Genomic DNA, 12,697 nt, shown 5'->3' with positions numbered 1-12,697 from the left:
ATCAAAGAATGGTTTGCATTTCATTTTACTAGTGACCTGCGTACATACCAATACGATATCATATGATAATACGATTACTTGCCTCACAAATCCACAAAAAAGCTGCAGATTCACTACATCAAATACGGGAGTCTACTCGTTCAGAGATGCATTACGTTGGATGACATTCATTCCTAAAGTAGTGTATTAAGAAGGAAATGAAACACAGAAACTTTGCAAATGCTTCAGAGAAAGTTTTATTTTTTTAATAGCAACATTTTACAAATTTCAATTTTCGTTTTACAAAGTTTTTAAGCAGCTTTATGCAGCTTGCTTTGACAATTTTCATTTCCAATTTCAGTTTTCATTTTACAAAGTTTTTAAGCAGCTTTATGCAGCTTGCTTTGACAATTTTCATTTCCAAATTACGCCCCTTGCAAATGGGGCGGAATTTCTGGTGCTGGAATTTCAGGATTAATTTCGTCTAAAATAACGGGGTTTATCCGAGGTTTCGTAGGGTCAATGAAGTGACTATACGAAATCCTGAAACAAAATTTATATATATTTTAGAGAAATGAAAGAATGAATAAATTAAGATTTATGAATTAATTACAAAAATCAAGATTAAATAGATTAACTGAGAAAAGACAAAGATAATATCAAAGATGATATTTTAGATAGACCACCTTTAGCGCTTTGCCGTATTTGATCAAATACACTAGTGTGCAAAAATTAAGGACTAAGTCGAAAAATTAGCATATCAGCTGAACGAAGAGGCAGAGAGGACAGAAAGACCAATCAGGAGATTAAGTAAGGTGATGTACGGTAGCACATGCGCAGATATGCAGGTAGACGTAATGGGGGAGTGTCTGAGTTGTATAAAGCATGTTGTCGGTGTAAGATCAGTATTTCTGGCAAAGAGATTGCACGCCGTATAGCAGTTAAAATCACACCGAGTTGCTGCCTCAGCGAGAAATGGCGAATAATCAATCTGTTAGACGACATCTGGATGCTTTTACCCGAGGTCGAATTATTGAGAAGTTGGAGGAAGGCCGCAGTGTGACAAGTGTGGCTGCAGAGTGCGGAATTGCTCACAGCATCGTTTTACGACTTTGGAGACAATTTAAAACTACAGGAACAGCTATCCGGGGATTTAGTAGTGGTCGTCCACGAGGAACCACACTCGCAGATGACCGGTATATTGCCTTACAGGCCAGAAGAAACAGGCGGCAGACAGCGGGAGAAATCGCTAGACGCACGACACAGGTGACTGGACGACCGATATCGCGTTTTACCGTGGCCAGAAGACTGCACGGTAGTGGTCTGTTTGCACGACGCCCTGTACGGTGTGTACCTCTAACGCCTGCCCATCGGAGAAGGCGTTCTCTGTGGTGCCGGGAACACCGGAATTGGAGAGACAATGAATGGGGACGAGTACTCTTTACAGATGAGAGCAGATCTGAGTAGCGATTCTCATCGCATACTCATCTGGAGAGAGCGGGAAAGCCGCAATCACCCCTCGAACATCATTGAAAGGGATAGGTATGGAGGTGGCGGTGTTCTCGTTTGGGGAGGCATCATGCTTGGTAGTCGTACAGACCTTCACATGTTCGACGCAGGTTCAGTCAACGGGACCCGTTATTGTAACGAGATTCTTCTTCCATATATGCGTCTTTTTAGAGGCGCTATGGGTCCGCAGTTCCTTTTCGTGGACGACAATGCACCATGTCATCGCACAGTAGCTGCCGAACAGCTCTTAGAGAGTGAGGATATTGAACGTATGGATTGGCTGGCACGATCGCCGGATCTGAATCCCATCGAGCATGTATGGGATTTTCTAGGCAGACGCTTGGCAGCTCGTACCTTACCACCAGTAACGATTCCGGAACTTCGATTGGCGCTGCAAGACGAATGGGCAGCAATGCCTCAACAACTCATTGACACCCTTATTCTCAGCATGGGCAGACGCTGTGAAACCTGCCTAGCAGTCAGGGGAGATCATATCCCCTATTAAAGACCGGATGTTTCTTGCTGGACACCCATCACAGGGATGTTTCGGCCTTCAGTCGCATTGCGCTCCATGCTACTTTTTCAATAAAGCTTCTTTTTATCCCTCTGATTTCTCTTTTAGTAAGTGTTGCTTACATTACTCATGTCCTTACGTATTGGGGATCTTACGGTATTAAATGTGTTGATTTGGAAAGCTTTTGTACAAAGTTATATTGAAAAAACCATCTCGTCCTTAATTTTTGCACACTAGTGTAAGTAAATATATATTCTTGGCACTGAACGTCTTGATATCTCTAATTGGGAAGAAGCTTTTATCATTGAAATGGGCAACAATTTTACGAAAACAATTTTGTATTTTCCTCATAACTAAGATTTGTCTCTCAGTTATCATAGACATAACTAAGATTAACATTATAAAATAATAAAGGAAATTTGAAAACTTTCGTATATCTAAAACTGTTGTTATGAAAATTTTCTTTAAAAATAAACGCGCAAAAACAATACCTAATATACGCCTACATGATGTTATGAAAATTGCGCCGCATGAGTTTGCACATCAAGCATAAATGGTTGATCAAACTTCAGAAATTATGAGAAATTTCTTCATAACATCTTATGGGAGCTCTGTATCCTTCAATTTAGAAAGAAGAAATTATAAAAATAAACTAGTTTCCCCATTTGATTAACAAGTTACTCGAGTGAAATCGATGCATAATCTGTCCTTAATATATTCCCATATTAAAACTCTGCAAGGACTGAGCTCTGAGCTCAATGCATCTAAGTGGAAAGGTGTTTGAACATCAGGGTACTTGAGCAACAAGGCTCTACTCCATGAAGAACGTTTTTAAAAGTTGCGAATGTTAGTATAAAATTAATCTTAAAATAATCGACTTTTTTAAAAAATATTCTGGTACATGTACACTGCGAAAAAAAAATGAAATGTTTTATATTTTAAATTACGTCCAAAGGGGCATTTTTTTTAACATTTTGTGTGCTACATTTATTTATTAAATATCAAGTTTTTCGCACTTAAACCATAAAATTAAGTTCAACAGCAATATCGCAAAATAGATTTAAAATGAGCATATCTTTAGAATTTCTTATATAGAGACTCCTGCGCTGGAGATAAAAATGTTTTTTCTGTACAACGTTGCCATTGCTCGCTTTGAAATCCTTGAGTTTGCCACTCAAAAATTCGTTAACGTTTAACAAAATAGGAAATCGATAATAAAACAAATTCCAAATTTGGTCTTCCATATGCCCATATTCATAGGAAGATTACGTCATTCAGAATTCGATGGCTCTATGTACCGTTGTTTTATCACAATGCGAGAAATAGCATACATTTATGCAGATTTTTCATTATTTAATTTCTTCAAATATAATACAGGACTCTAACATTTGGTGGCAACAGTTTAAAAAGTGATTCGCCGTTTGTATTGAATCGACGCAAAATCGCAAAACGAAAGCAATAGTCCTTCAGGGTCTAAGCTCTTTGGACTATAAAAAAAGGGGACAGTTCTATGTCTCCCCTTCTACTGGGCCAATTGACGAAATTCAAACTGCATTTTCCATGTCGCGAAAGCACGACTTAGGATATGTATTAGATTTATATACATATAGCATTGTTCTAATATAGGTATTTTAACACAAAATCGGACTTTTTCTGAAATGATATACGAATTTCTTTCCATATTTCGATTCTACGACTCAAATTATGCTAAACGGCCAAGTTTTGTAAAAATCGCACGAGCAGTTTTTAAAAAATTAGCACTCAAAATTTTTGCTCCTCTAGGTTAATTCAATTTTGTATGTATTTATTAATATCCTTTTTTATTAAACTTACTTGATTCCTTTTTTCGCAGTTCGAAATTTAGGTTCATTCCAAATAAAATTCACCCATTTTTTATGATTTATTTTTTAAATTTGTATTTTTAAATAATTTTTATAAATTTTTGGAAAAACATTTTGAATTGTAACCTGTACAATTTTTACCCTCATCTTAAAGTAGATGTATTTCTAAGTATACCTGAAAAACATTAGAGCCTTTTATTCAAAATTTCCGAAGACATACGTGAATTTATATATTGGCGCGTTTTCAAATTTGGCATATTTGTTGAAAACGATAATAACATGCAATGTGGTTTAAGCACTTTGTTAAAATTATTTGAAAATAGGAACGATGCGACTTTCTTTCGCTTTTACAAAACGGAAGGGAAAGGAAAGTAGGTTGCTCGTATTAAGAAGTTCACCAAGTGAATTATTCTTGGCGCAATCTGAAAAAACTGCGCTAAGCTACATTTTTTCTCCGTAAATTTCGCACAAAATTTTACAAAATTTAATATTTAGGCATAATTTGAGTCGTAGAATCGAAATATGGAAAACAATTGTTATGTTATTTCAGAAAAAGACCCATTTTATGCATAAATCTAATATATATCCTAAGTCGCGCTTTGGAGACATAGGAAACGCAATTTGATAATCGGCCCAGTAAAACGAGAGATATAGGGTTTTTGTTTTTCATTTTTTTCCCCCGCAGTGTACTTAAGCAAAAGAGTGTAAGTTAAAGTTGCAAGTGGTTGTCTCTAAGGTAATAGGGCCCAGATGCTGTCGAACTGGTGCTCTAAGCTCATCAGCATCATTTGATCTTGTTTTTCCAATGAATGTTTTCCAATTTAGACCAGTTACTCTTTTATCAAATATTAATTCTATCCGAAAAAAGATGTCTATAAAAAGACTCATCTCAGAAAAAACTCTTTTAGAATGAATACAATCAACCGTGAGCAGCGAATCAATTTAAATCGCATCACCTAAAAAAATTGTGTGGGTTCAAAGGACGCAACAGTATTGAAATACTGATTCAAAGTGTTCAATATCGCCCTTTCTATTTAATGACATGGCCGTTCATTTGGAAATGACCGTCGTAGCAGAACTAGACACTTGAACATTTTCATTGTTTTGAAGAGTTATCTATCACCTGGAGCATAAAATTTGCTATCTAATACTTCTTTTTAATGTCTCAAACCTTGAGTGGCTGCCAAAGCTATATTTCGAAAGAATTTTCTGATTTTATAATTACCCCCCCCCCGCTCCCATACGAGGCCAAGTAATAAAGACATATGTGAAGACTGGCAGTTCGACCCAGTTTGAATATTTTCTTGATTACGAGTCAGTTTTCCGAAAAATTTCCTCCACAAGGACATCCTCTTTTAGGCAGATAGCCCTTTTTTACCAGATAGGTGCTTTGCCGTATTTGACAAATAAGTTGTAAGGATTATGTTAATTTTATTAACAGTTAAATTTTAAGTTAAAGTTCCTTTCCTGTCAAATTTTTAACTTCAACTTACTACTTCCGGCCAGAACGTACTTTTGGAATTTGCTGAATACTAAATGAGAAGAAGCGGTATTTAAACCACAAAGTTACTTACTGAAGTCAGAGAGAATCAGAGTTTCTGATTTACGCGCGTCTGTCTTTTTGACCACTCTCTCTCTCAAAGCTGTTATGTCGCTCGGCCGTACTCAGGCCCTTGCTAAGCTTCGTAGTAAAATAAGTCAAAGGGACAACTCAAATTGAACCTTGATAGCTTCGGCTATACTTCTTTTTAGTTAATCTTAGTTTTAGTTTAATTCTTACGTCTTTTTAGTTCAAGTCCAAGTGCGGGCTTTGCTTGTACACTCCCAGGCGGAGTTTGTTAAATCTTATTAGAATAATAAAGAGTTAGTTACCCTTCTATCTTGTTGTTTCTTGTCACCGAACGCAAGCGATTATTCGCTTATCAGTTCTTAGATTCCTCACTTCCAACATTAACTTAGAATTCCAAAGTGAGGTAGGTACTCTACAAAGTAAATAAATATTCTTGGCACTGAACGTCTTGATATCCTTAATTGGGAAGAAGCTTTTACCACTGAAATGGGCAACAATTTTACGTCTTTTTCTCATAACACCTATTTTTTAATCGAATCCTTCTCTGAAAGTCGCAACTCGTGAACTCAAACCTTTTTAGGTAAACGTGAAAAATTTGAAAGAGACTAAAAAAATACGTTTAAAATAAAGCCCCTTAAAAACGAATAGATATCGAAATTTAAAATTTACCTTCAATTAACGTTTCAGTACGATTTTCCTTGTACGATTAATTAGCCTTTTTTTGGGGGGGGGTTATTTTCATACGATGTTGTTACGATAAACAACTTTCTTTCAGAATTCAGTAGCCCATATAACAAAACTTTCGAATTGATGAAGAGGGGCCTATCTTTAAAATCCAATCAATAAACTCTTAAAATAAAACAGTTACACATACAAATCAAAACAGATGTAATCGCGATAATACATTTTCATGTTGTTTGGGGCACTCATTATATTAATACAGCCAAAAAAAGCTGTAAATAATAAAAAAAGCTGTAAGCCTTTATTTATTTTACTCTTCCACATTGCATTTATTTGCTGCAATGTTAGAAACTGCTCTTAATGCACAACACATGCTTTTATGAGAAGTTCAAAACAAAAAGATTGGATTAGATTAGATTATTTTTATTATGGCACAGCGCACGAATGCTATCTGCCTAAGAGTAGGGATGCCTTTGTGGTTGACTTTTAAGAGACACTGCTCGTATTCACATTATACATGGAGAAACCCATGAAGCCTCGCAAGAACCCAGGCTATTTCCCGGGATTTGGAACCCTGATCGAACTACCAGTGTTCAGCGGTCTTCCCATTCAGCTGCTGGTAGGACATAGCACGTTAAGTACTTAATTTTAAGTTATTAAATATTTCAGGCTGCCCAATGTAAATCTCGACACTCTTGTGTTATATTTATGGCAATAAATACCCAAATTTGTTCTTTATAGCAGATAATGACCTTTACCTAATCATAATGAGTATTCATTTCTCTGCAAAACAGACTGAACGCGTGAACAAATGAGATTAGAGTATTTTCGATACTTTTGGTTGTAGAGACATTAGGTAATTTGGAAGCAGGAAAGATGAAAAATTAACAACGCCTTTCGCCGGGAATTGAACCACGGATCTCTGAAATACCGGCTCAGTGTGTTGACCACTACACCACGAAGGTACGCTAGGAAAGCGGGAGAAATAATTTACATACTCCTCTTTTTAAAGAGCGATTGGGGTTGTTAGGGGACCCAATCGCCAAATGCAGAGTGTGGAGAATCCTCATCCAACACCCTTTTAGTTCGGGCGCCACTGTAGAGACATTAAGTAATTTGGAAGCAGGAAAGATGAAAAATTAACTATGCCTTCGCCGTGAATCGAACCACAGAGCTCTGAAATACCGGCTCAGTGTGCTGACCACTACACCACGACGGCACGCTGGGAAAGCGAAAGAAATACCTTACACGGTAATGGCTATTTTTCGAAGCTAGCGCAGGCAGATTTGTGTAATCAGTGGGTGAGAAAACAGTGTCTTGTAATACGGTGAAGAAATACTACAACCACTTTTCTGCAGAGGGCTAAAGTTTGCTGCGAGACCCCAGCCTGAAGCATCAGTTGTGAAGACGGGATCGTATCTCTGTATGATAGCTGGCAAGAGTTTTTACAGAGTAGTGGTGTATATGCATGAACGTTGACGAACTTCTGAGTTTTCAATTAAATAAAAAGTTAAAAAAATATATGTTGCGTTGGATGTGCTAATTTTTAATGAACATATGAACAATACATTAATGCATAGATAAGCTTTTCGTATCTTAAGCCTGTATGTATCCCTTTTTAAGAGATCCGCATTTAAAAACATTTATGATATATTGATTCAATGATTTCATAACTTTACTATGACATTCATTTTTTTCAACTTACGGAAAAGGGTTAAATAAGAGCTAAATTCCACTCGAGATATAACTGTCATATAAACCAATGATATAAATTTAATCAATGATTTAAAATTTTAAGGTAAGAAACAATGAAATGTTTTGCACAATACATCATGTCACTCAATACATTAAATTATTTCTAAGCTTCCAAATTTATTTTTATATTACTGATTATGCAAAACTGTAGCATATTTTTGAAACTCTGGCTTATGAGACTTTGGAATTCCAATATTCATTCAATGCATTAAAATCATGAATTAAAAACCCAAAAAAATTTTCTAGATAGATAAAAATTTGACAAAACGTTCACAAAAAATTATGATAAACTTTAATTACATTTTAAAATTAAAACAATCTGTAAATCAGTTGTTACAGTTTGACTATCTGAGTTTTCAGAAGTAAAGCTATGTATGTTAATTACAGGCTGTTATTAAAGTCCTGGACCCATTTTGATGTTTAATAACTCATAAAATAATAAAGATATATTAAAATTAATAACATAAATGGTTAGATAAACTCAAAAAGTTTTATGACCCTTGTCAATGAACTTCCACGTGTGCCCCCTTCGTCTCACGGAGATTATCAAGTCGATATTCAATTTCACGCCAGGTACCGACAAGCATGTCGGCATCCACAGAGGCTGTTGCGGTTTAATTCTGGCTTTCAGGTCATCAATGTTCGACACTCTACTCTTGTAAACGTTGTCCTTTACAAATCCCCAAAGGAAAAAGTCCAGCGGCATTATATCAGGTGATCTGGGTGGCCAAAAAATTGGACCTCCTCGCGCAATCCATCTTCCTGTAAAATGGTCATTCAAAGAACTAGGAACGATGGTACCCCAATGAGGTGGTGCACCATCTTGTTGAAAAAAGACATGTGGCTGAAGCTCTTCTAGTTATGGAAATACAGAGTTTTCCAACATGTCTAAGTATACGACTGATGAGACCGTCTTTTCTGTAAAAAAGAAAGGCCCAATGACTCGGTCGTGCATTAGTCCACATCACACATTAACCTTTGGAGAATCCCTTTGTGCCTAACGGTATTCATGGGGGTTCTCAGATCCCCATATGCGCCCATTATGGCGATTAACAATGCCAGAAAGATGCCAAAAACCAAAGAGAGAAAAATGCAATTAATAAGCACACGATATTTACAAAAATAAAGATATTCAAACCTGAAAAGAAAAATATATAAGTTATTCCATCAATAAATGCCATCAGTTTGTTTATATATTCATTATTTTATGAGTTATTAAACATCAAAATGTGTCCAGGACTTTATAAACACCCTGCATTTAAAAACAAACATTTTAATTGTAATACATTATTTAAATTCAAGAAAATGTGTCTTTATTCGCGTTCCGCTAACTTAGCAATTCCACGTATTTTCCATGGTACACTTCTTCACACCTCTTTATTAAAGTTACATTGGTGCGCAAGCTTTCTTGTTGATCATAAATTCATTGTGTTACATGGAAGGCTACTAGTAATTAGTATTGTATAAGTAAATGAACCAGGATGAGTAAGATCAGCAAATACAGCAGAGTAACATTTTAAAATGCAGCACTCATTGGATACTAAAGGAACTTTACAGACTAATTGGTATAATGCATTGGATTACTTTATTGTAAGAAAACATATTAAGAATATCTGGTATTGGGAGAGATTACCTGGGTGGACGACATTTTAAGTAGAATTTGTTTAATTGTGTTACACATGAAGGAAAACGGAAAACTCTTGTGCAACCAGCTCACTCAGCGACCAGAAATACAGTTGAGTACAAAATTTCCAACGCGTTATTTTCTTAGCATTCTAAAGGTAGCAGAGTAATAATTACTGAGATTTATCTTAAGTTTAGAATCTATGTAAAGAGTAAATATTAGTAATGGTTTCTGAATAACGAAACTCCGATGTAATGCACTTTATACTTCATATATATGGTAATAATAATGATGACAGTGATAATGCCATTCACGGCGAATACCACTCGTTAAGAATAAATAAATAAATACAAGTGACGTTGAAAAAATTTCATATTTTCTCCTTCCTGATAAAAGGAACTTACAGGGGTTGGACAAAAATATGGAAACACCTTTAAAAAAACATGTTTCTTTGCTTAATATGGTGTAGGAAATCCGTTGGCATCCAAAACAGCTTGCAGTCTTCTCGGAATGGATAAATACAGTTCCTGTATGTTTGCCAAGGGAATATTATACCATTCTTCCTGCAAAACGGTGACAAGTTCAGATAACGATGTTGGCGGTGGATAACGAGAACGCACTTTCCGTTCCAATGTAGACCACAAAGGTTCCATAATATTCAGGTCTGGTGACTGTGGTGGCCAGGGGAGATGGGACAACTCATCCTCGTGCTCAGAAAACCAGTCCTGGACAATGTGAGCTATGTGAACAGGGGCTTTGTCGTCTTGGAAGACACCATCACCATCGGGGAACAAAGTTTGTACCATGGGATGAACTTGATCGGCCAAAATGTTCACATAAGTCTTGGCAGTCATGTGCCCTGACACAGTTATCATGGGGCTAGCAGAGAACCACGATATGGCTGCCCAAACCATAACAGAACCCCCGCCATGTTTCACTCTTGGCAACAAGCAGTCTGTATTATAGGCTTGAGATGGCGTTCTCCAGACGTAAACTCGGCCAGAAGTGGGAACAATGTGAAAGAAGACTCGTCAGACCATATTACTCGCTTCCACTGCTCTATAGTCCAGGCTTTATGACTTAAACACCACCTTTTCCTGTTACGGGCATTAGCATCACTGATGAGTGGCTTCTCAATTGCAGCACGGCCAGCAATTCCCTGTTTATGAAGCTCCCTTCTAATTGTTTTGGTACTCACAGGGTTCGGTAACACAACATTCATTTCAGCAGTAACTTTTGCAGCTGTGGTCTTCTTATTTTTCGTCAAAATTGCCCTTAATGATCGTCTGTCACGATCACTCAGGACACACTTTCGCCCGCGCTGTGATTTAGCAGATGATGTTTTTCCGCTTTTCAAATATGCGGAATAAATCTTCGATACAGTACCTCTTGAAACACTAAACACCTCGGCTACCTTGCTTACGGAAGCACCTACCATACGTGCTCCAACAATTTGCCCACGTTCGAAGTCTGTTAACTCTGACATAATGCAATGACAACCTCACATAACAGTACTCCGACAACAACTGAACTGTTTAGCACATTTACGAAGTTGTATAGGTGGCGTCAGTAGTCAAAAACCCCAGCGCCACCTACATATTTCATTAAAATCAATTTTTCTTTTCAAACATGCATTTCACAAGGTGTTTCATTATTTTTGTCCATCCACTGTATATCAGATCGCCCTTGGTATCCACAGAGTTTTATTCAAACTCTACTCCAATCTTGGGCCGCTTTTTTGACTCATTTTTAATTAAATAATTAATTTCATAATTCTGTTAACGTATCTAATATTTTATGGATATAGAAACTGCTTGAGAGAAGATGGTTCTTTCTTGGTTGAATTATATCTCAAATCATTTTCAGATTTCAAAAAAATAAAAATAAATAAAGTTTCGAATGAGTTTGTGCACATTTGTATAACATATATTATTTTAAAAAGATTTAAAAAAAAGGGAGCGCTAACAATTGGACAATGCTTTTGTGTAAAGTTGTGGTCTACAGCAGTGGTCTCAAATTGCACGAATTCACAGTCTCAAAACAACTAACGGGTCAAAATCTTTTTTTTTTTCCCCAGAACAATGAACAATTTTTGTCAGCAACGCTTACTAAATGTTTATATAAACAGCTATAATAATGACGCAAATAAATTCAAATTTATATTAAATTCCTATCAGAAACCTAAAGTTTGGTACCTAGAAGACAATTTTATTGGTTACACTTTGTAATTCAAGTACTTTGACAACTAAATATTAATATTTCAAACTGACGTTTATAAAATGTTTCAAATAAATCTAATTTGCTTAATTAATCATTAAATAACTTACTTTAAATAAAGTTAGAAATTTTTCATGATTTGTTTATTTTTAAATTTAAAGAAAAAGCTAGAACATTCATAGAAAGCTTTCCAAGTGGAACAAACCTTGAAAATAAATAATGAATACCTACTTCCTTTCTCTTATTTATAAAATTTTTCTTCGACACATTAAAATACGTAAAAAAAATATCATTTTTTTATTTAAATATTAATTTTGTTTTATAATGCCCATGCAGTGTAGAAAAATTACTAGAAATTATCTTCTTTATGGATTTTAGATGTCCCTCGTTTAATCGTGCTTTTTTCTTATTAATTTTCAAATGTGAAAAAAGTCTGTTCATATGTAAATATATTCCCAAATAAACTAATTCGTAAGTACTAATAAAAGTTAATAAAGTATGTGCTTTCATATCTTTGAATAATATTTATATCACACTGTAAGATAATGTAAACTCGGAGTTCAAATAATTAAAATCTGGAAACCTTTATAACAGATACCTAAATGAATGTATTCGCTGGCCGAATTGTTTTATACCACTGTCTATAGCATATTTCTTTATTTATCAGTATTTCTTTCATACACTGATACTTTGCTTTATTTATCAGAATGTTTGTTCATGTAAGTTGCAAATTTTAACATTTTACACATTTGTCTTAAACACGCATTCTGAAAATTAGTCGTCTAGAAACATTAAAGAGAGTATGTTTATCTTAAGCGGCTGCTACGAACCATTCAGAAAATATGAGAAAAATGAATGTTTTTCAAATCAACTTAGATAAACACAGCCATTGAAGCTTCCTGCTCATGAGGATTTCTACCACTCGAAAGACATAAATTCCAAATCTAGATAGCAAACGAACCCCAAATCTGTACCGAGATAAATCATTTCACAGCTCTTCAATTGGT

General features: G+C 35.6%; 1 long non-coding RNA gene across 1 annotated transcript in view; it reads right to left on the bottom strand.

Moving 5' to 3' along the window:
• Positions 1-218: 218 nt before the first annotated feature.
• The window catches only part of LOC146992705 (uncharacterized), a 62,790-nt gene continuing 50,311 nt past the window's right edge, over positions 219-12,697 (bottom strand). Inside the window, exon 3 of the long non-coding RNA XR_015039107.1 lies at positions 219-522. This is a non-coding gene — a long non-coding RNA (uncharacterized LOC146992705). The remainder of the gene's footprint in view (positions 523-12,697) is intronic.

This window comes from Stegodyphus dumicola, chromosome X2 (genome assembly GCF_044657685.1).
Source record: "Stegodyphus dumicola isolate Sdum_Otavi_A_Nest chromosome X2, ASM4465768v1".
Taxonomy (NCBI): domain Eukaryota; kingdom Metazoa; phylum Arthropoda; class Arachnida; order Araneae; family Eresidae; genus Stegodyphus; species Stegodyphus dumicola.
This window is presented reverse-complemented; position numbering and strand designations above follow the sequence as displayed.